We start from the raw sequence: 25,906 nt of genomic DNA, 5'->3' as shown, positions 1-25,906 counted from the left end.
ACGTTTTAACGCCTAAATGTAACAACTTCTTTTTTAATTAGTTATCAAAGATGCCATCAATCGAATCGATCGAAGAAGCAATCGAATCATTGCATGCATTTGCAATTAAATATGGAAAACCTAAAGAAAGAAGAACATCACTATTGTCGGAAAAAGTAGAACAGATGTGTTTCTTATCAGCCAATAAGAAACCATAGTTTGTACTGCAAAATCTCGTATCACTTTTATCATTTATATTGTTATTATTTTTAGAGCATTATTATTATTGTTATTATTATTAAAATTATTATTATTATTTTCCAGAATACGAGAAAAGAGGAGGCGCCGACTCCAGCGTACTACGCTAACGATAACCTTGCGGCGAAGACCAAACGGACTCGGCCGGAAATAGCGCCAAAGACAACGGAGGAACGAGAGAACGTTTTCCACCTGCACGCAAAAAAAAAATTATTAGTATTTTTGCGTAGAGTTAAATTATTGTAATAATTGTGACTGCTTTTTCTGTTTGCGAGGTTGTGTGCACGTATCATTAAGATTAGTGTATTATTGTTATTGTTATTGTTATTTTTATTGTTATTTTTGTTATTACAATTGTTATCATCATCATTGTTATTTATCTATTTGTCGCGCCGGATACAGGACGACGCCGGAAAAGTCGGCCGCGATCCGTACCGCACCGCACCCCCTCGCCTGGCAAGACGAGAGAGACGAGCCGGAAAACGCTCTCTTCGGTTCTCCGCCGTCATAGCGATAAGACGTACTTTCTCTAGCCGCCGATACCGACCGCCCGATCACGACCGGAATCGTCCTTCGCGACGCCGAGAAGCCGCACGTAAGCTACGACTCGCGAGAGTATATTTTACCCGCGGAAATTGTAACCGCGAGTGTGCCGAAATTTCCGCGCGACCCGCGAATCCAGAATACGCCGCTGCGTACGGCCATGACCCCGCCGTGATACGACACGCGCGCGAGACGCGAATCGCGACCGCCGACCACCGAGATGCGAAGCCGGGACGGTGACGAACACTTGAGAGACTCGTGCCGTTAATCTCTCGTTCCCGACCGCCCGTATCCTGCCGTAACCCTCGCGTTATCCCGCCGCGAACCTTGGCACGGCGAGCCAAATCCGGCCGCGAGGAACCGTTGTACGAGATCCGCCGGGAAACGGACTCGTTACAATTATATTGTAATTAAATGTGTCACTTTTCATTAATTACCTTCATTTACCTAAATAGTCGGCTAACTCTGGTTTTAGTATACAGTAAGGAGCATATACAGCAATAACTTTTTAAAAATTAGATCAAATGACTTGAATGTTTTTGAGAAGTTAGAAGGATCAGTTTATTAGACGAGGTGTCAAAAATTTTTGAAAAAAATTTGAATTGGTCGGAATCGTGAAAGAAATAGGAAAAATTAGTTTTTTCAGCTTTTTTATCTGAGCCTGTATTGAAAAATTAAAAAATGTGTTCTATTGATTCGAATAAATTATATTCGTGCTGAAAATTTCATAGATATTGGTTACTTCGTTTACGAGTTATAAACGGTTAAAAGTGGGAAACTTGCCATTTTTCACGATTTTCTACTAAAAATCGCACTTTTAATCGTTTATAACTCGTAAACGAAGTAACCAATATCCATGAAATTTTCAGTATGAATATAATTTATTGGAGTCAATAGAACACATTTTTTAATTTTTCAATACAGGCTCAGATAATAAAGCTGAAAAAACCAATTTTTCCTATTTCTTTCACGATTCCGAACAATTAAAATTTTTTTCAAAAATTGTTTACACCTCGTCTAATAAACTAATCCTTCTAACCTCTCAATAACATTAAAGTCATTTGATCTAATTTTAAAAAAGTTATGTTGTTTCAAATAGTGTGTAATCAGTTTTGCTGCTTACTGTATAAATAAACATGCAAATAGTGCATAAATGGTAAACAGTTAATACGTATATGCATATGTATATTATAGTTTGTACTATTAGTATACTTCAGTGAATAATAAAATTGTGCAAGAATTTTGATCTAAATATATCTTCTTGTGTTTTCGTGAAATCTTCTACAAGTATTTGTGCTTCTCATTGAAATAAATCACATAAGGAATTGTAATATTTAATTAAGTATGTGACGGGTATCCGTCGGGGTGGAGGAAGTGCCGACTCAGCCGGCTGCCAGGGGTCGGTAGTGCCTCGAGGAGGAATGAATAGTAGTCGGTTTCTGGTATAATAACTCGTGTCTTTATTGTCGGTGCTCTGGTTATGTACAATGGTCGCCAGCAGGTGGTGTGATCGCGGCGGTATCGCGGCGGATCGGTAGCACGGCGGTGTGATATCGCGGCGGCGGTTCGGTATCGCGGCGCGCGGTGGCGGCGCGGGCTCGCGACGGTCCGGCTGCAGTATCGCCTCGGTGTCGGGGGCGTCGGTCGGGTTAGCAGGAAGGTCCCGTAGGCTTGCGCCCCTCGGGGGAGGGATTCCGGCCCGTTTGCACGGTGCCGGCTCGGATGCGGATACGGGGGTGTCTGGCGGGAACGGTGGTTTCGGTAGGAACGGGGTGCGGTCTGGTCGGAGGTACAGTGGAGGTCTTACGTGGCGGTAGCGGTGCTCTGCGGAGATCGGTTCTCTGGTTCGCATCGGACGCCTTGCCTCGACTGCCTCGTTTGGCTGTTCTTGTGGCCTATTTATTCCTCCCACCGCCCACTAAAATAATATTGTTTTTTGTGTCAGTTATGCACCGAATTTACATACTACTTCAACATTTGCAAATTGAAGAAAGATTTCGAGATGAAAATCGGTGAACTTTTTACAAACATTAAAATAAATATTAACTAAACAGAAAGTATGACGAGTGTTGAACGTAGATCTCAGATCTTTGCCAGCGTGTTCTACACGCAAAAGTAAGAAAAAAATGTTATATGAACATATGCTCTTCAATGTTTTATTAAGGAGTTATAACTATAATACAAAATGATAATGAACTGGCATTTCGTCGACGCAGCGTACGAACGTATTATGAATACCTCTATTTGTGTTTACATAAACTCTTATGTTTACTTGCTGAAGCAGTTAATATCGACAGTTTTTATTAACGTTTTATTAACGAGTTAATATTTCAAAATGACGTCTATTATTACGAAAACAAGATTGGCATCTAACAAAAATTGACCCTATCGTATTACTAATTTCTTCTTCATTTTCTCTAATCGCAGCAAATTGCGTCTGTAATCCTCTGTACTAACTGCTCACGAGTGTTATTTTGTGCTTCACAAACTCTTGTTAGTTAATTATAATAGTTATAAACTTTTATTAGTTATAACTCCTTAATAAAACATTGAAGAGCATATGTTCATATAACATTTCTTCTTACTTTTGCATGTAGAACACGCTGGCAAAGTTTGGCCGGAAAAAACTGGGACACCCTGTATATTTGCACAGTACCGAATGACAGGCTGTTGGTATAAAATACATATCAATATAAATACATATCAATATTGTACAATATTTATATATCCATTCTTTTCAAAAACTATTTAACGAAGTTTAACGTTAATTTTCAACATTATAAACAATTTTGCGACAACACATTTTTACGGCTGTACACTGAACCGGAGTATAATATAAAGAAATATATAAAATACCGTTCTTTACAGATCACATCTAGTTATTTACATAAATCTGGGAAATAGTTGTTATTGCATAATTATTTTCAATAAGGATTATACAAATTCTGAATCAACATTTCACTAACAAAATATATAATAAAACATCGCAAACATTTAGCATTGTCAATGTACTAAAATGCTTGATAATATCGATGTGCTGATCTTCCCGCTGTAACTCGCATCATGTCATTTTACGCCTGATTTTATTTCGAGCCGTTCGCTTCGTTGCGAGCAGCTCGCATCGGTGCGGATAGCTCGTATCGGTGCGGGTAGCTCGCATCGTGCGAGTACTCGACTCGACTCGAAAAGCGAGTCCCGGCTCGACTCGACCCGAGCTCGGCTCGCATATGCGAGCTTGGCTGCAGGCCTAGTAGCAATCCGTGCGTGCCAGCGACATCTGTAGTTGGTAAAATTATATTCTATTTTACCGACGTATTAGATGAAGATCACATATGCATAAAACACCTTGGACTCTTCGATTTTTGAACAATCGTTTTCTACATTCGTATCTGCGTTGATTAATTGATATTTCTGACACAATAGAAATTATTCCAATAAAAAGTCTTTTTTTACAAGAATTCCAAAAAAACAACTATAGGTATAATCGTCGTCTAATTTAATTTGATTAATAAAACTTTAGGTTATATTTTTATCCGAAACTTGTTCGTAGATTTTAAAACATTTTTGGCCCTTTACAGAATGTTTAGTGCAAACAAAAGTATCAGAAACGGATTAACTGACTCGGAAAATGACGAGAATTGTGAAAATGAAAATAATTTCAATCGGCGTAAAAGGCGAAGAATAAATGTGATATACAGGGTGGCCCACAGAACTCTGAACAGCTCAATATCTCGAAAACTATGCCATCGATTTTAAAGTTCTTAGTCTTAAATTGCATGGAACTGAAGTGCCTTTCTGACTACATAAACGTGAAGTGGCCTCCCTTCCCCTTTAATGGGAGAGGGGAGGTACCTTTATAATTTTAAATGTAACCCCCTATAAAATGTTACATATTTAGATTCTACCGGAAAAAACAAGTCAATTTTGTCTGAAACATTTTTTTGTCAGATACTTCCATGATGAGATATAACAGTTTGAAGTTTCGAGTTGTAGGTACTTGAAGCGCTCGGAAATAGCGTTATGGAATTATACGCGCTTGAGTCCTTTGCTTATTCATGAAGAATCACAAACAATAATATTTACAATTCTTGAGTTTGACTCACTTATCTATGAAAACGTTTTCAGTTTAGAGCTGTTATTCAAGCAGTAACATTGTGATTAAGGCTACTTTTGACACAGAAGTGAATATGTTATTAACGTTAGGTGTTTTTTGAACGTTATGGGATCAAAAAATGTCATGCAACATTTCATAATTTAGAAAAGCGGCTTCGCGAGCACGGTGAATTGTGTAAAAAAAACTCGCAATAAACCTAAAGCTGTCACTAATGAAAATAATAGTGCCAGTATTCTTGCTGCAATTACATTAAATCCTCATATTAGTTAACGTACACTTGCACAAACATCACATATTAGTCGTTCATCAATTCAACGAATTTTGAAACGGCAAAAGTATCATCCATATCACATGGTTTTATCACAAGAGCTTTCGATAGCAGATTACGATCACCGCGTAAGATTTTGTGAGTGGCTGCAGGCTGTTGTGGAAAATGACTTTTTGTGCAAAATACTTTTTTCCGATGAGGCCACTTTTATGAATTCAGGGCATGTAAATAGACATAATCTGCATTATTGGGCCGTGGAAAACCCAAATTAGATGCGATGTGTTCCCTTTCAACATCGATGGTCTTTAAATGTTTGGTGTGGCCTAATAGGAGATTTTGTGATTGGACCTTATTTTTTTCAAGAAACTGTAACATCTGCAAGTTATTGTGATTTCTTAAAAAATCATTTGCCTGCGCTTTTGGAAGATGTGCCACTGCACGTTAGAAGAGAAATGTGGTTCCAACAAGACGGCGCTCCTCCACATTTTGCAATCATCACCAGGCAATTTTTGAACGAAAAATTTGGGAACAAATGGATAGGTCGTGGGGGACCTCGTCATTGGCTCCTCGATCCCCCGATCTAACACCATTAGATTTTTTCTTATGGGGATATGTAAAGGACAAAGTTATGTTTGAACCACCGACGACAAAAGAGGATATGAAACAAAGAATACGTGACGCTTGCGCTTCAGTGACTCCCGAAATGTTAAAAAATGTTAGAACAACTTTGATGTTTCGAGTAAATAAATGTTTACAAGCCCGTGGTGGACATTTTGAACATTTAATTTAAAGTACATTTTATTTCTTCACGAATAAGCAAAGGGCTCAAGCGCGTATAATTCCATAACGCTATTTCCGAGCGCTTCAAGTACCTACAACTCGAAACTTCAAACTGTTATATCTCATCATGGAAGTATCTGACAAAAAAATGTTTCAGACAAAATTGACTTGTTTTTTCCGGTAGAATCTAAATATGTAACATTTTATAGGGGGTTCCATTTAAAATTATAAAGGTACCTCCCCTCCCCCGTTAAAAGGGAAGGGATGCCACTTCACGTTTATGTAGTCAGAAAGGCCCTTCAGTTCCATGCAATTTAAGACTAAGAACTTTAAAATCGATGGCATAGTTTTCGAGATATTGAGCTGTTCAGTGTTATGTGGGACACCCTGTATAGTAGTTCTGAGTCGGAAACAGAATTGATCCAAGACTTTAATGGCACGAATTGTGAAATAACATGGACAAAAAATCATTTTGTACCAAAAATTTATAGATTTAATTCAAAACATTCGGGAATCACCAAAGAAATACGCATGTGAGAAATGCACCTTCATTTACAAGCGGCACAGATGGCCCCTCGACTACCTAGCATATTTTTTCGAACAGGCCTTCCCTTTTTTCCGCCGTTTTCCAAATGACTACGGAAAAGGGGGCCATAAAATGGTAAGCGAGGGCCCCGAACGGACAGAGTGGGTCCTAGTACATGTGCAGGCCATCCGTGCAATTGGCACTACCCTTGGCCTGCGCCAGTCGATGGGGCCATAAATTAAGAGGCCCACTTGAGGGGTACCGTGAACGCGCTGCTCCGGGAGTCATAGTTTTTAGAAGTGCACAAAAACGACTTGAGGGAGTGACTTTCTCCTCCACGGATCAAGAAGACCCTCCTCCCCCAAGTCGTCTAGCGAATAGGGATGATTTTTCCCCCGTTAGCGGATACCTCCGCCCAGTCGATTTTAGTTTAAATAGAGCTGACCCCGTCGCAGAAAGTTAGGATTCAAGTATTAAGATTTTTACGGATTCAGACTGTAGAGTGTTTTCGGTGTGTCGAGATTTTTAGTTCTCGAGTATACGCGACACGCTGACATTGTATTTAGCGGAAATCGTACAAGTGTGACGGTTTCATGTCTGTCTAAATATAATTAATAAAGCATAGTTTCTTGTCTTTTCGGAATCCTCGACTGTTTTGTGAAGTGTCCCTTTTACCCTCACCGTTCCTTTAATAAAAATAACAACGCAGGTCATCATAATTCATTGATTATTTTCAATTATTTATGTTTGAAGAATTCGTAGATATAATTGTAGACGAGTCCAACTATTATGGGGCCCAACAAAACAATAACAATGCAAATAATCTGGAAACAACGACGCGGAACTAATTGTATTGTTTTTTGGCCATGTCCTTACTGATGACGCGCAATAAAAAACTATCACTCAAGGAGTACTGGAGCACGGACGACTATCTACGCAGCGACATTTTTGGAAAAATAATGACTGAAGACAGGTACTACTTCCTGCTTCTCCGAATGCTGCATTTCTCCCATGAACCTAGATGCATTGGCGACCGCTTGTTAAAAATAAGAAAAATAGTCGATATGCTGCGAAAATGATTCACTGCGGCGTTTTAGCCATACTAAGAACTATGTATAGATGAAAGCTTGCTGTTATACAAAGGCCGCTTATGTTTCAAACAATATCCGACCAAAAGGAATAGGTTCGAGATAAAATCATTCATTCTGTGCGTTTGCAAAACCGGATTCGTACAGGATATGATAGTTTATACCGGAGCACCTACAGTTCCGACTAGTCCTATCAAGGGCATTGGGAAATCAGGAGCAATAGTCTTGGAACTCTTAAAGCCATATTTAGGAAAGGGCCATACGCTTTATGTAGACAACGTTTACTCAAGTCCCGCATTATTCAACCTATTACACGACAATCGCACAAATGCATGCGGGACAGCAACAAGAAGACGGCTAGGAATGCCCAAGATCGATGATAAATTGAAGAAAGGGGAAGCGTCATTTCGTACCTCGAAAAATTTACTAGTGTCACGTCCGGTGGTTCGATCGCTCATGAATAAGACAAATAAAACTTCAAATAAAAATTATGCCACGCGAGGAGAGAAGAATAAATAAGATTAAGATAAGCCTTAAGATTCTAGGAAGTAAGACGGTGTCATGTCCGGTGATTCGACCGCTTAAGAATCAAACGAATGAAACTTCAGACAAAGAATTATTATGAACTATTGTTGAAACCCAATAATGTCACGCAAGGAGAAGGAAATAAATAGGATTAGGATAGGCGTTAAAATTTCTAGAAAATTAGATAGCGAACAAAACAATTCCAATTATCCTCCTGCGAGAGACGCAGCAAAGATCGATGTCACCCCGAAAAATAAACAGAAAGTGTGTCCAGTTGCGCCAAGTTCCAAGAAGGCACACTAATCCCATGGTAAGAATGACGCGTATTAGATAAAAAAGTCAAATCAATATCCTATTGAAACAATGGACTGTCCATCCTATAAAAGGGAACCAATACTTCAAAGACCAATCATTCTGTCATAAAGTTTGGACCAGACCAGTCCATCATTGAAGTGAAGTTCAAAGTTCAGTAAAAGTTTAAGGTTTAACAAAAGTTCAGTGTAAGTGGTGAATTAGAATTGGCGACCTGCGACTGCGATTATTGGAATTGGCGACCCGCGGCTGCGATTATTGGACTTGCGATCTGCAACAACTACATTTGCGAAGCGATACTAACCCAGCGACTCGGTAAAAATTAACATTATTATTATACGAAATATAATATTGAATAAATCAATAATTTTGTTTGTTTTTGGAAAATAAGAATACAAATTATTTAAATAATCCTCAATTTCCCGAACCGTAGCCGGTGAATGCAGGTAGGTTCAAAACTGCGTCCTATCTCATAGAAATCATAATCCGTCCTACCTGGGACGTAACAGTGCACGACTAATTCACAAAAATGCCAAGTCTTCCTCCAGATCATCTCGAATCTGGACTAATTCATTTCTTCCCATTCTATCGCATTGCAATGGCTTTACTACCACATATTATGACCTGGAACGCCGAATCTGTATTTCCGAGGCGTAACGAAATTATTGCACACCTTGTCAACCTTGAATGCGACATCTTTCTTGTCACAGAAACTTGGCTCACGCCGCAAACTAACTTCTTTATCCCTGGTTACTCGGTAATCCGAAAGGATCGGCCCACCGGCAGTGGAGGCGTTGCTATTATTATCAACAACAATATTAAATTTGCAGTTGTCCGAGACCATACCGATCTGGAATTCCTGGCCATCCGACTTGACCATCCCTCCATTCTGGTCGGAGTTGTCTACTTCAAACCTCAATGCCCCCCCCCCCCCCCCCGAGGCTGACCTGAGACTAATCACACACTTCAGTTCTCCCTATATAATTGGCGGAGACTGGAACGCGAAGCACCGACTTTGGAACAATGTTCGAGCTAATCAGGCCGGTACCACCCTTTATAAATGCAAGACTGAGTCAAACTTCACAATAATAGCTCCAGACTCGCCCACCTTCACCAGGCCACGGTGTGTCCCGTCAATAATCGACTTCTTTATCACAGATTTGCCGTATTCCTTCAAGTGTGCTACCTTGGACCACTTTGGTACGCTGCATAGGCCAGTATCTCTTACGAAAGCCTCTTCTACTGATCCCTCTTCCGGATCTCTATTCTATATGTCCACCGACTGGGACAAGTACAGGGAGTGTACCCTTGCCTGGAACACTGTCTCAAGATTCAATACAACAGCTGACATTGACCAATGTATCGAAACATTAAATGCATTCCTGCTTAGATCCCTTCGGGACACTACGATGAGGGACTCAACTCTTGCCAACTCCCCGAGTGCCACTCGGAGAAAAGCAGTGGCAAATGATGATTATTTGACCTCTCTTATAAAAACTAGGAGAAGGATGCGCAAGTTATACCAGATCTCTAATGATCTGTACTTTTGCTATCAAGCCAAAGAATATACCAGACAGATTCGATCCCGAATATCTGCGATCAGACAGCAAGCCTGGGCCAAAATGCTCCAGTGCTTTAGTAGACCGGACCCTGGCAAAAGGTATTGGACCAGAATGGACAATATATAATTCAATAAAATATTTATTCGCTATAAAAAAATCGTCAATCATTTTCATAAAACAAAACGAAATTACTTTCCGAACAACCCAATAAAAGAAGCCAATCTATTGAACACTATCATCACATCAACACTAGATTACAACCATGGGACAAATTCTACACAATAGCCTAACCTGTTAAACAGGAGAAACACATTCCTATCGAACCTGAAAACATTGTCAACTGCATCACCCATTATTAGATGTAGTTGAAGAAATGAACTTGAATTCATTCAGCATAAGGAAGTCTAATAACATAGAAGACGTACCTTGGAAATACATCGTAAACAAATTAAAGGAAGCATTCCAGAATAAACCGATAAAGATGTAACGGGTATATAGAAGGCCCGCGACTTCCCCGCCTAACACCGCGCCTTCCACCGCCCCACTCCCAGCGAGCGCGCCGAGACCGCGGCCGAGCACAGCCTCCCGTCGCGGCCGCGAGGTGGCCGCCGCGACGAGCCGGCTGCTCGCGAGTGGAAGTGGGCGGTGGGAAGGATAAATAGGCCGCGAGAAGCAGCAATCGGGGCAGTTGAGGCCAGGCATGCGAGACCGAGAGCTACCGCCGAATAAGACCTCCGCTGTACCGCCAACCCGACCGCACCCCGTTCCGACCGAAACCAACGTTTCCGCCAGACACCCTCGTTCCCGTATCTGAGCCTGCACCGTGCAAACGGGCAGGAATCCCTCCCCCGAGGGGCGCAAGCCTACGGGAAACTCGTCCGAGCCGGCACCGTGCAAACGGGCCGGAATCCCTCCCCCGAGGGGCGCAAGCCTGCGGGACCGTCCTGCGACCCCTGACCGACTCCCCGACGTCGAGGCAATACCACCGCCGCCGCGATACCGCGCCGCCGCGCTACCGATCCGCCGCATCCGCCGCGATACCACCGCGATACCGCCGCAATCACGCCACCTGTGGGCACCCACTGTACATAGAGAGAATACGGACAATAAACACGAGTATTCTACCAGAAAACGACTACCAGTTATTCCTCCTCGAGGCGCTACCGACCCCTGGCAGCCGGCTGAGTCGGCACTCCCTCCACCCCGACGGATACCCGTCACAAATGGCGCCCGAACAGTCGAGATAAGGAGGAACCTCGAGGAAGGACAGAGTAAAGGAAAAGGCAGATGAGCCAACCAACCGGGTGGATATACGCGCTAAGAAAAAACGAAGCAATCTACGAAGCCAGCCAACGAGGATTATCAACGACAGGAACGCTGGACGAACTAAGGACGCGTATAGTTGAAAAAATAAAAACAATGAAGGAGGATCCACCGACCAAAGAAGAACTACCGAGCGCAATGGAGCAGATCCGCCGGTGGGGCGCTCACTTCGACGGGAAGAATGCAGAAGATTTCCTGGACCGACTAAGAGACCTAGAAAGGAGCTATAAGGTCGCACCGGAACAAATCCTGGGGTGCCTCTCGGAAATATTCCGGGGACCTGCTCTACAATGGCTCCACAACGAGCAGGAAAATTGGAACACATGGAACGACTTCCAGAAGGCCTTCGAAGCACAATACCTCCCGCGAAACCGTCGAAGAAACCTCGAAGAGGCTATACGCGATCGCCTGCAGAAGCCAGGAGAACGGGCGAGAGACTATATAACTGAAATGCAAACGATGATGAGACGCCATGGAGGCTTCTCGACGGAAGAGAAACTAGAGAGACTCTACGTCAATCTCCGGGTAGAGTACCAACGGTACTTCAGACAAACCGAGGTCCGGGACATGGCAGAACTCCTAAGCCATACGGACGAGTACGAAGAGCTCCTGGAACGAGAAAAACGCCGTAAGGCACCGGTAGAGAACCAGATATACCAGAGCCCACGCACAAAGAACCTAACCGCCTACAACAGAGAAACCTGCTGTTGGCGATGCGGGCAACGAGGCCACCACCGGCAAGAATTCCAACGTGCGCCCCGGCTCTTCTGCTCATATTGCGGAACCGAAGGACGAACCACCGCCCAATGCACATGCAATCCCGTGGCGGGAAACGCCAACTGGATCGGTGGAAGAGGCACCGACCGATCGAACACCCAGCCAACGCCTCCGAGGGAACACACCTCGATAACCGGCTCTTCATCAGGCTGGAAACCTACGGACGGCGGTTCCCGGCGCTAGTGGACACAGGGGCCACACGCACCTACATTCGGCAGGATGTAGCCGACTGGTGCCAAAAACAAGGAGCCCACGTCAAACGAGGGAACCCATCAGTCCGTGTCGCCGACGGTTCATCCGCGAGGCTACAGGGAGAAATGGAAATACCGGCAATAATCTGCGAAAGAAAAATTCAATTAGCCTGCGCGATCCTGCCCACACTCTCACAGGCAGTCATTCTGGGGGTAGACGCACTCCACACACTAGGAGTTACAATCACCCTTGGGCCACATAGCTGGACCTTCGAACCGTGGGAGGAGAACGATACTCTGGAGGACAAGCAGGGCCTCACAGAGTGCACAGAGGAGGAGGAGGACCGACTCCTAGAACTCCTAGACGAGGAGCTACCACGGTTCGAGAAAATAACGGGCACGACACACCTCATCGAACACCACATACGCACAGGCAACGCCGAACCGGTAAAACAACGGTACACACCACGAAACCCAGCGACCCAAGCAATCATCAACGAGGAAGTAGACCGGATGCTCCAAGAGGGGATTATCGAGCCATCGGCCAGCCCCTGGAGCTCACCCATCGTCATCGTCCGTAAAGCCAACGGAAAACCCCGCTTCTGCATCGACTTCCGACGGGTAAACAACGTAACGGAGAAGGATGCATATCCCCTACCCCAAGTCCAGGCGACACTAGAAAAACTCAGGGGGGCAAAATACCTGTCAACAATCGATTTAGCAAACGGATACTGGCAGGTACCACTGGCAAAAAAGAGCAGACCGGTCACCGCATTCACCGTTCCCGGGCGCGGGCTGTTCCAATTTAAAGTAATGCCATTCGGGCTACATTCAGCGCCAGCAACATTCCAACGGCTACTGGACACAATAATCGGCCCGCAACTCGAGCCTCGGGCGTTCGCATACCTCGATGATATAATAGTACTCGGGGCTACATTCGAGGAACACCTGACAAACCTACGAGAGGTACTACAACGCCTACAGCAAGCAAACCTACGAGTAAACACAGAGAAATGCCGGTTTTGCCGCACTGAGCTCCGCTACCTCGGACACCTGGTCACACGAGAAGGGGTCAGAACCGATCCGGACAAGGTGGAAGCTATCCGAAGCGTACCAGCCCCAACAAACATCAAAGGACTACGGAGATTCCTGGGGATGGTCTCCTGGTACCGACGATACGTGCCACGCTTCGCAGACACGGCCGAACCGCTACACCGTTTACTGCAGAAGCGTCAGAAATGGCACTGGGGAGAAACCGAGAACCAGGCGTTCGAGACCTTGAGAACGCAACTGGCCACCGCACCGGTCCTAGCCTGTCCGGACTTCAATCAACCGTTCTGCCTACAAACCGACGCAAGCCAGAACGGCCTAGGAGTAGTCCTCACCCAGGAGGTGAACAAAGAGGAACGGGTGATCGCGTATGCAAGCAGGACACTAAACAAGGCCGAAAGAAACTACTCGGTCACTGAACAAGAGTGTCTTGCAGTAGTATGGGGCATACGGAAAATGAGACCATACCTGGAGGGGTACAAGTTCACGGTCATCACCGATCACCAGGCACTCAAATGGCTGCAGCAGATGGATAACCCATCAGGAAGACTAGCCCGCTGGGGCCTGGAACTGCAGCAATACGACTTCGACATCCGTTACCGCAAGGGAGAGCAAAACTTGGTGGCCGATACCCTCTCCCGCCAACCAGAAGTGGCGAACACACTCGAACCACCCAAACTGCCGTGGTATGAAAGGGTAAAAGCCACCGTAAGGGAAGATCCCAAGAAACTCCCAGAATATAAAATACACCAGGGAAACCTGTACCGCCACATACCGGACAATGCGGGACTCAGCACCGAATGGGAGTGGAAGCGCTGCATCCCGACAGCCGAAAGGAACGAAATATTAAGGAAAATGCATGACGATCCCAAGGCAGGACACCTCGGAAGGGCAAAAACACTGGCCAGACTCGGCCAGCGATACTTCTGGCCGGGAATGAGACGCGACGCAGCAACGTACGTCCGTCGCTGCCTCAGCTGCCTAAAATACAAGGCACTGCAACAGGCACCAGCCGGGGAAATGTTCTCCACCCCGGCAATAGCTCCGGGGGACGTCATAACAGTTGACCTGGTAGGCCCGCTCCCCCGAACCAGCCAAGGATACAGCACGATCATCATGCTGCAGGATAAATTCTCGAAGTGGACCGAAGCAAGGCCACTCCGACAGGCAACCGCCCCAGCAGTCACCAGAGCACTCGAGGAACTCATATTCCTCAGACATGGATGCCCCCGGGTAGTCATAACGGACAACGGACGGCAATTCGAAAGCCATGAGTTCCGTAAACTCCTCCAACAATATGGAGTAGAACACAAGAAAACGCCGCCGTATACACCACAGTGTAACCCGGTAGAGCGGACAAACCGGGTAGTAAAATAGTAATAGCCCAAACCACAGACGGCAATCACCGAGCCTGGGATCGCAGCCTAGCAACCGCAGTGTTTGCGTACAACACGGCCCGACACGAAGCAACCGGATTAACACCAGCATACCTAACGTACGGCCGGGAATTACCGAGCGAGGGAACAGACCGCCCTCCCGCCGAAACATACCGAGAAAACACCACCTTCAAAGACCTTCAAACACGAGTCGACGCCATAAGGCGATTACACGAAGGTCTAAAAATGGCACGAACTGCGCAGGCTCAGGCGACCGTAACACAACAGAAAAACTATAACCGGCACCGACGGAAATGGGCGCCACAAATCGGCGACACAGTAATGCGACGAGAGCACCCTCTGTCGGCAGCAGCAGACGGCTTCTGCGCGAAACTTGCGCCAAAATTCTCGGGCCCGTATCGCGTCCGCGCAATCCTCGGCCCAACGGTAGTGGTAGTCCAAGCCGGTAGAGGGACACGCCACCGCGCCCACATCCAGGATCTTAAACCATGCGACCTGGAGGGGGATTTCCGGGAAGAAAGCCTAAGTCGCGGAGAAGCGAGCAGAGGAGTCAGTCTGCAGCAAGATGCCAAAGCAAAAGGACGTCCCACCGGCAGCATGCCGAGCAGCAGCTATACAGATGCGAAGGGATCCAAACAGCCGACCAACGGAGGCCCGAATTCGCCAGAGGTTGAGAGACGGGACGGTGCAATGGCCGAACCCCGCACACCGGCCAACACCAACAGGGCCACCGACCAGACGAGGACCGCCACCACGGATGAGACCGCCGCGGAGAACATCAGGCGAGCTGACAGCGGTCACGGAAAGACCACCGGGCCCGGGGCAACAGCCCACCAACGTTGCAGGGGCCACCCTGGGAAAAGACGGGACGGAGGAAGCAACGGCCACAACGTCCGGAGGGCCACCACCAGCGGTGGGCCATGCAGTAGGCCCCACCAGTCACCACGTGGGGACAACACTGGCGGTCGCCGACACGGACGACACCCTCCGGGAGCTGGAAGAACTTCTAGCACAATACACGGTAACGGTACCGACACCACCAGCCGTACCCGCACCACCAACCGGGCCAGCTCCACCGACCGGAACACCAGCGCCGCCAACCGGGCCAGGCACGCAGTCAGCCAGGCCACCAACCGGAACACCAGCGCCGCCAACCGGGTCAGGCACGCAGACAGCCAGGCCACCGGCCGGACAGCAGCCAAGGGCGACGGCCCAGCAGCCCGCACCAGGAGTGCAACCACCCGGAGACAGCCAACGAGAGGGACGACGCTTGCCTGCCTCGGTGATGGAGGACGCAGGCCGGCCCTACAGTTACAACCTCCGCCTGGACCAGCTACCGCCGGGAGAACGTCACCGCCTACCGATCCCAGGGGGATGGGTCTACCTCCGCCTCTCCCGTGGGGGGGGGGTACTAAATATGACCTTTAAATGGCCGTCCAACCAGCCTCCCGGACCCACCCCATAGGTCGCACGGGAACCGTAGAGAGTACGGTGTAAATAGCGATAGTTATAAGTAACCGTAGTTCGTAAGTTGTAAATAACCGTAGGTATAAGGTGTAGTTATAAGTAACCGTAGTTCGTAAGTTGTAAATAACCGTAGGTATAAGGTGTAGCTATAAGTCCGTAGATGGTAAGTTGTAAATAACGATAGATATAAAACGTAGGGTTAAGTAGTATATAAGCCGATAACCGTTAGCGAGTAAGCCGTTAGTATATAAGCCGATAACCGTTAGCTTGTAAACCGTTAAAACCGATAACCATTAGCGAGTAAGCCGGTAGTATATAAGCCAACAACCAGTATTCTGAAAAAAAAATGAAAATGTAAATAGTTACCGGCGAGGAAGTCTCGCGCCCCGAAGTAGGAGGGGGATGTAACGGGTATATAGAAGGCCCGCGACTTCCCCGCCTAACACCGCGCCTTCCACCGCCCCACTCCCAGCGAGCGCGCCGAGACCGCGGCCGAGCACAGCCTCCCGTCGCGGCCGCGAGGTGGCCGCCGCGACGAGCCGGCTGCTCGCGAGTGGAAGTGGGCGGTGGGAAGGATAAATAGGCCGCGAGAAGCAGCAATCGGGGCAGTTGAGGCCAGGCATGCGAGACCGAGAGCTACCGCCGAATAAGACCTCCGCTGTACCGCCAACCCAACCGCACCCCGTTCCGACCGAAACCAACGTTTCCGCCAGACACCCTCGTTCCCGTATCCGAGCCTGCACCGTGCAAACGGGCAGGAATCCCTCCCCCGAGGGGCGCAAGCCTACGGGAAACTCGTCCGAGCCGGCACCGTGCAAACGGGCCGGAATCCCTCCCCCGAGGGGCGCAAGCCTACGGGAAATTCATCCGAGCCGGCACCGTGCAAACGGGCCGGAATCCCTCCCCCCGAGGGGCGCAAGCCTACGGGTAACTCGTCCGAGCCGGCACCGTGCAAACGGGCCGGAATCCCTCCCCCGAGGGGCGCAAGCCTGCGGGACCGTCCTGCGACCCCTGACCGACTCCCCGACGTCGAGGCAATACCACCGCCGCCGCGATACCGATCCGCCGCATCCGCCGCGATACCGCCGCAATCACGCCACCTGTGGGCACCCACTGTACATAGAGAGAATACGGACAATAAACACGAGTATTCTACCAGAAAACGACTACCAGTTATTCCTCCTCGCGGCGCTACCGACCCCTGGCAGCCGGCTGAGTCGGCACTCCCTCCACCCCGACGGATACCCGTCACAAAGATAATCATATGCACAGGCCGAATAACTATACCACCTGAAGGTAATAGATTAAACTTAATCGAAGAAAAGCATATGTCTGCCGCCGGTGGACATAAGGGCGTAACGAAGACTTATTACCGTAATTCGACAGTTGTACTATTGGGAAGGAATGAAGAAAGACATTCAAAATTTCACATCCGCACATGTAGCGAATGTCGGTTAAGAAAGCCGACAAGAATTAAAACAAAACAACCAATGGTGCTAATAGACACTCAAGGAAAAGCTTTCGACAATGTCAGCCTGGACATCGTAGGACCTCTACCAGAAACAAGAAAGGGAAATAAATATATTCTAACTATGTAAGACTTATTGACTAAATACTCTGTAGCAGAGGCTTTGGAACTAACCACAACTGCAGATATCGCGGATGCCTTCATTAAAAATCTCATTTGTCGATTTGGAGCCCCTAAAAGCAATTTTAACGGATCTAGGAACTAATTTCACCTCAAACTTAATGAAACAAGTGGCAAGAAAATTTAGAATTAAACATTACAAGACTACAGCTTATCGCCCACAAAGCAATGGCTCAATTGAAACATCACACCATGTACTAATGGAATACCTTGCAACGAGACACATACGTCTCGTTGCGAACACATAGTTTTCGACCAGGCCTGCGCCAATCGGCGACGAGGACCAGCCGCGCGCCAATACGCGAATCCGGCCCGAGCACGAACCAATCGACGAGTGCCGAAGATTCGCGAATGAGCACACGAGGTCCGCGCTCGGGCTATAAAGATCGCGAAGAAGCGCCGGGATCAGCCAAGGCGTATGCGGGTATACGTCCCGTGCGCCGAAACCGAGACCGCGAGTAAGCTCTGGGAGGCGGTCGATCGGCGGCCTGTACTCCCCACTCCTCGGACCCGCTCCCGAATCCAGCATTCCTGTTCCGCGATCTCGGTTCGCGCTCCGCGAGTTTAGTCGTCGACCGGTCGCAGCAGCGTGTGGAGCTCTCCCCGCGGTAGACTACCGAGGACGAGTAACCACGCCGGCACCGAGCCGTACGTATTAGGTTTACGTCTGTACGTGCGACCTCGTGCCGCGGTTGATCGGTGACAGCGAACGGGGCGTCCCACCGATCCGGAGACGAACTCCTCCGCGCCCCGCGAGCTCAGCCAACGCAGGGAACGTCGCCAATTCACTACCACCTGCTGAGCCGCGGCGGTTTCCGAACACCTCGCCGAACAGACCGCGTTAGAAGGAATCGTTGGTAGTCGGGTCCGCGACGGAGAGAGCCGACCGCCGCGCCGGGCTCTCTCTCGTACCGATACAAGGCGAGCCCCGCTTGTCCCGCGCTCCGCGTGCCACCGTCCTTGCGCGTTACCGAAATTCGTGATCCGCGACCGAACCGCGTACCGATTCGCTTTCTGCCGTCGTCCACCGGTGGACGACGCTCCACCACAATTTTCCAGACACCGACGTAAGACCCAGTCTTGCACGCCGAGTCGGAGCCCCGTCGCTCCGCGCATTTGATTAAGTATTTAGATTAAGTCTCCGGTTAATCACCTAGGATGGTTAATAGTTAAGATAGATAAATTTGTTCAAGTATTAGGTTAACGCACCGTTCATTACCGGGTGTCCACGCACATTTCTTTTTGTTATAATAGGCCGGCCGAGAGGCGGACTCCCGCGTTGGACCGATCGTGACCGGACCCACGGGGAATCCGGAAACACCGTATAATCAATAAACGTTTTCTCTTTTCTTTATTACTCCGTTAATCGAGTGTATTCATTGAATTACCTTATCCCCCCTCCCCAAAGAACCCTGGTCGCTGAGCCAATCCGGGGAGGGCTCGCACGTCTCGTCGCGGTTCCCGCACGAGACGCGCACTGTTACAACTTAAAGCAGTATGTGAACAATGCAAACAATTGGGATGACTGACTAGACTTCGCCATGTTCTCATATAATACATCAGTACATGAAGAAACTAAGTTTTCTCCGCATGAATTAGTTTATGGAAAAATTGCTCGTGAACCAACCAGCAGTGATCCAGTAAAAGAAAACCTAGAACCCACATATGCGGATCACCTCCGAGATTTGCATATGACCATTAAGGAATTACAACTGTCGGCATCTAAAAATCTGAACGCCGCTAAAGCAAAATCGAAATACTACTATGATCAGAAAATTAACCCACAAAACTTCAAGGTAACGGATCTCGTATATTTGTTAAAGGAACCGGTGAAAGGCAAATTCAGCGATCAGTATACTGGAGCTCACAAAGTTATAGAAATGCTACCTAATCAAAATGTAAAGATTCTAATCAAAGGAAATCCTTGTACGCTACACATAAATAAACTAAAATTAGCACACCGTAGACCCGACTAACGATACGATACGACGGAAGACGACAGGACAGACGATGACAAACCATGCCCATTCCAAGGCCAAGTTTGTAACCGTGTCGGTTACATACACATATACCGCACGTATCGATCGGCGATACGACCCCACCACCGTACCATACTACGTTGTTCGCGAGTCCGGAGATAGTGAGGGATCGCGAGATATCGCGATCCTTGTCGAGTTGCGCACGCATCGATCCCCACTCGATAATGATCGAAGGAGGTCGATGCGAGCCAGCGATCCAGCACTCTACGTCTGGAAGCGGTCCGAGAAACACGCGTTTAAGAATAGTGTCTGTTCGACGAAACACGGTACCCGTTCGAGGAGTCAAACCGACTCGGCAGAGCAAGGCAAACCGTCCTTCCTGCTCTCAACGCGTACGCGCCTCAAACCGAGGAGTCACGAGCGCAAACCGCGCCGTGGCACTGTCGCAACATTTTATATAAAGCTCCGTGACTCTCGGACGTGACCGCGTAGTAGTCAAACGAAATTATACAATTTTCACTCGCTTAAAGATTGATCGAGAAATGTTTAATTATCAATTCCGAAGTGAAGCGTTACTATTGTTAGTGTAGATCACTTTCAGCGAGCAAGTCGCGAGTACTATTTAGGAGCGACGGCGAGTGGAAAGCGCCGCGTGTCGGCACGACACAATTTTATAAAATTTAGAGAAATGCGTCGCGCAGAGATAGAAACGCGTCGCGAAGCGTGCGATAATCGCGTCGAACAGACACAGTAGATTCGCTTCGTCCTTCAAATATAAATATTATTATAGGGTACGTATAAGTATCGTTTCAAAGATACGGTACATACTATACGGGTCGAAGCGAGACAGTCAATCATCGCATGATCGCGGTGGTTCTTCCGAAACCGCAACAGAGCGTACTCTGAGGCTACGAAACGTACCAAATGGTAAACTCCTGGGTTCCGAGGGACTACCGAGGTTTTCTGTGAGTCTCGTCTGGATCGAGACTATTTCATGTCGCACAATCAGGGTTCTTCTGCCGTGACCTTAATCGAGGGTACTCCGAGGCCACGCACCGTGCCAGAGGGTACTCTTCTGGGTCCCGTGGAATTACCGAGGTTTGGTGTGGGTCTCGACCAGATTCGAGGCGATTGTACTTCGTACGATCGCGGCTACTCTGTCGTGACCTTATCAGAGCTTGCTCCGAGGCCACGTATCGTGCCGGAGGGTAGACTCCTGGGTCCCGTCGAGCGACCGAGGTTTAGTGCGAGTCTCCCCCGAATCGGTACGAAAGAGCATCGCACGATCCCGAGTATTCTGTCGTGACCTTTGTCCGAGATCACTCCGAGGCCACGTATCTTGCCAAAGGGTGAACTTATAGGTCCCGTGGAATAATCGAGGTTAAGTGCACGTCTCTACTGAATCGAGACGATCGGGCCTTGCACGATCGTGGATACTCTGCCGTGACCAATATCCGAGAATACTCCGAGGCCATGTATCATGCCAAAGGGTAGACTCGTGCGTTCCGTGGAGTGACCAAGGTTTAGTGTGCGTCTCCACCCAGGCCACTTGTACGAACATCGTGCAGGTGCCTGGATGGTCTGACGGGTACGACGTCGTTCGATCGCGGATTTCGGGTCAGATAGGAGCGATCGGACTTTGCACGGTCACTGACACTCTGCCGCCGCCTCGCCCGAGATTGCTTAGAGGCCACGATTACGTGCCGAAAAGCAGAATCATTGGAAGCGTGGAGTGACGGCGATTTCGTGTTTGTCTCCATCCTGATCACTCGTACGATTACCCGGCCGAGTGTAGGGACGGTCAGACGGGTCACGAACTGCTTGTCGCGGGGCGCGATCCGTGCTGAGTGATTTTCTAAACCGATTCCGAAAACCGGGCGTAGAGTCGAGCGAGCGTACCGCGAGCGTTTTTCACGCGTTCATAATACTTTGTTTATGCGTCGCGAGCCGTCGGCACGGGAGGCCGACCTATTGTTCCACACGGTACCTTGAATTAACTGTATCCAAACACACACGACGGTTCTTACGAGAGTATATCATCTTTTGTTACCTTATCTGGGCTTCGAATATCTCATTTAACTCGTCCATACCTCGCCGCTTTCCAGTGCCTGGAGGTACGAATCCATTCCAGCTCGCGAACGTGCAAGCTTCGAGAAATTAGGGTAGTAACCGGTCCTGCGAGACGGTTAGGGATAGTCACGAGACGCGAAGTAGAGATACGGGTAACAGCGTATGCGAGTAGAAAGAATAGGTAGGAAAGAACGGTTACAAGTTACCGCCCAGAAGAGGAAGAACTGGAAGAGTTTTACGGGCCAATAGACGGGGTGGTGCCAACCGACTACCCCGAAACATACCGGAACTTGCTAAATCTGTATTGCGTGGTCGTACTCTTGCAAGAGCCGTCATACATCTACCATCAGCATACGCTGTGTAGGACCTGCTATGGCCGCCTGACGCAGTGAGAGCAGTGGTATTACGAACAAGGGGGCTGGCATATTATGTGCCAGCTAGACACGGCACAATCATTCGCAAGATGCGAGACTGCGGCCTACAACTAGGAAGAGTCCGCCAGGCATACGACTGTACGGAGTGCATAGAGGAGCACTTCGAGATGAATGCAGACGAGTGGTGGTTAATTCATACGGGCTACGCCCAGGAAGTGATCACCCGATGGTGACAAGGACACCCACCACCATATATACTGTGACGTGGCACATTTGTCCACGTCCCGCCGATCAAGGTTCGAAAGACCGGGCCACCCTTTGGCAGCACCGCGGCAACAACGGCTGCCGTGATCGATCTCCCTGGGAGCACCCGAGATCCCAGATCGAGAAATTGACGCGGTTTAAACGCCGCGCCACTTGGCGCGACGAGAAGTTGCAGGACCGTGGCCGGGACCCTGGGGGCCCGGATACTTTTCCCTTCTCCCAGGAGCGCGGAAAATCCGGAAAGGAACGCTGAGGGGCCGGCTACTAAGGACGCCCGCAAGGATACATCGAGGACTCCGTCTCACGCAGGTGCTCTCCGGCCACGGTTGCTTCGGAGAGTACCTGCATAGAATGGGGCGGGAGCCGACTGCACACTCTGGAGGAGTGCCCAGCTTGGGCTGAACCGCGCCGTGTCCTTAGAGCCGCGGTGGAAGGGTAGGACCTCTCGCTGTCGACCGTGGTCGACCACATGGTCGACAGCGTGAGGTCGTGGAAGGCGGTGGCCTCCTTCTGCGATGATGGTATCAAGCAGAAGGAGGCCGCCGAGCGGGCCCGGGAACGGGACCCGGGCTCCGCGAGGAGTATTTGGGCGCGGGGACGACCCCCGCGCCGACGTGTGCCCCCCAGGAGGGGGGCGGAGAGGGTAGGGATGGCGCGGGGTCTCCCCCGCGCCAACGTGTGCCCCCGGTGGTGGGGGGGCGGAGTGGGGCTGGCGCGGGGAGTTTCCCCGCGCCCTGTTATGCCCCCACAACTGGGGGCGGTGAACTTGAGGGCCCGGGGCGTGAGCTGACCCGGGCCCCCGGGGGGGAGCATAGCTCCCCCCGTGATAGGACGACACCCCCCGGGTTAATTTCCCGGTTTGGGGGGTGTCGGTCCGTCCCTCCCTTAGGGGAGGGGGATTCGTGGGGGGATTTGGGTGAGGAAGGGTCGGGGCGTGCCGGATCGCGCCTCCGACGGCCCTTCCTTCCGGTGGCGGCGTCTTCTTGCCTCGGCCGGGGCTGGTTCCTTCGGGATACCGGCTCCGAGCGGGGCACGAAGACTCTGGGAGCTGTGGGTGGACCGAGCTGGGGCTCGGGAAGCCCAATCCGAAGGCTCCAGGGATGGGGACACCGGGCGGGTCCCTCCGCCCGGGGTCTTATAGCGTCGGCAGTGGGGGAGGTTAACCCCTCCCCCGGGGTATGATGATAGCTGGGAGGTGTCCTGTTGAGTACTCGCGTGATCCAGGCACCTCCCGTGTAGCTTAGGTGGGCGTGAGGTTTTAGTGGGTAGTCTCCGGGGGCTCCGCCCTCCGGGGAGAGTCCCACATAACCCCGGCTTCCCCCAGGGAGTCGGGGTATGTATAAAACATTTCCTCACGATAAAAAAAAAAGGATACATCGAGGACGACACCGAGCCCGGGTTTGCCAACCCGGAGGCGCCGCCGAGGAATTACGGATCAGAGAAGGCCTTCGTCTCGACCTCGTCGTCGCCTCGCCCCGAAAAATTGAACGGATCCGTGAAGGGATAGGCCCGATGTCTTCCTCAGCGGGAGTTAGCCAATCGACGCGTGTCATCGGAAGAGCGTTAGCCAATAAGTTCGTTGCCGGAGGCCCCGGACCGCTGGGTGCGGCCCTGCCGCGTGCGAGCGTGTAATAGGTCCGAGCGTCGCGCGGGAGCGGGAAAAATGAGGAAAGTGGGGGACGCCTCGCTTCCGCGTTTGCGAGGCTTCGCGAAATGGGGCACTGTGCCGCCAGATCTAGTCGGGTTTAGACGTTTCACAATTGGTTAAGAGAGTCAGTTTTTGTACAACCTGTTGCTGCCGGAAGGACGTGGTAACGCTGCAGACCACCGAGCGAGCGACACAGCTTAAAAATCACGCTGCCGAGTGGTAAGTGCCGACTAGGCTTTTCGTGTATTTATTATTTTCGCGTTGGCTCGGTAAGCGTTTTGCGAATCGGCCGGACTTCCCGTCGAAATAAAGACGGAATCTCGCTCGCCGGGAATCGCGGTTCGAGGGAATTCGCGAAGGGGGTGAGACCGTCGGTTGGTCATCGGGCGAGGGACTCGTTCCGATATCGATTTTTGGCGATATTTGCGAATCTGGGGTTGTCCCACGGTGGGACGACGCGACGTACGCCGTACCGCCGTTTCCGGCTGTTTCCGACGGTCACAGTCTTTAGAATTTGCTGCCGCGTATTCTATCGGAATCCGGTCGCTTCTCGACCGGCTAATTGCCACTCGTAGCTGCCGTACATCGCGCCCACGATCGGGTTCGACGCGTAGGAAAGTAGAACCGGGAGAAATAAGCGCGAGCGACCGTCCAACTGTCGAACCATTGTACAATACCGCGCGGGCTTCGTTTCCATCGCTGCCGGGTCGTCCCGGCAGCCTTCTGTAATCGGCAAGATTAATAAATGTAAAGTCGAAGCCCATTCTCGTCTATCTTTCTTTCGTGAGAAACCTTTCCGCCGCGGGAAACGTCCCGCATTCCCTCCGCGTAGTACCCTGGCCCGGACTGTCGCTATTCAGGCCCTCGCGCGGTTCTCGTAGGTTCGGTAGAATAATTAGCGTCTCGCGTTATATTCGAAATTGTTCGTGTGACACTTGCGAGTGTCTGGCGCCCGTTTCGAGTCCCGAACCCGGTAACGTCCTCCGTCGGGGAAAAAGTCGAACCTACGAGATACCGTTTGTCACCCGTTGACTAACCGTTGAGTAACCCGTCGTGGCCCCGGTTTTCTTCCGTCGGACGGGTCGGAAAGCCTGGGCCCCGTGACAATACATTTTCTTCAACGTAGTATATTATCTAACATACACATACCTCATGAAATAAGCACTCATACATATCCATACAAATGCCTAAAAAAATAATTACCCCAATAAAAATCATAGGACATTCCTTTTACTAGAAGGATACTGCTGCAACAATATGAGAAGCATGCTAATCCATCGGACCATGGCCCTATCTAAATAAAAATATCTAAAATTTCATAGCAGAATGTTTCTGCCACTATTGTCACAACTAACACACCGATAGTATTATTCATAGAAATAACTAAGCGAAGAACCTTACTCCAAACTAACGGATGCAAAATAGATAACAAGATGAAATGCTTCTTCACTCACATAATAATTCAGAATACCTTCAACAGGCACTCTTTCGTTATCATCATGCTAATTCCTATAACTCTACTATAACAACTTAAAAGATAACGCGATAATCATTTGTATAAGCATTAGAAGAACGATGCGTTTGCTTACAGAAAATGTTAAACGTGACTACCTTATCTCTCAAGACCGTTGACGACTGTAACATTGACCACGTCGCTACAAGGGCGGAAGAATTCTACATTCAGCCACTACAGCTATCAGATTACAGTTACGCGGACATCATCCAATGCAAGGTCGTAATATCTAGAACAGTCAGCTACTGCG

The sequence above is a fragment of the Halictus rubicundus genome, unplaced genomic scaffold (genome assembly GCF_050948215.1).
Source record: "Halictus rubicundus isolate RS-2024b unplaced genomic scaffold, iyHalRubi1_principal scaffold0020, whole genome shotgun sequence".
Taxonomy (NCBI): Eukaryota; Metazoa; Arthropoda; class Insecta; order Hymenoptera; family Halictidae; genus Halictus; species Halictus rubicundus.
This window is presented reverse-complemented; position numbering follows the sequence as displayed.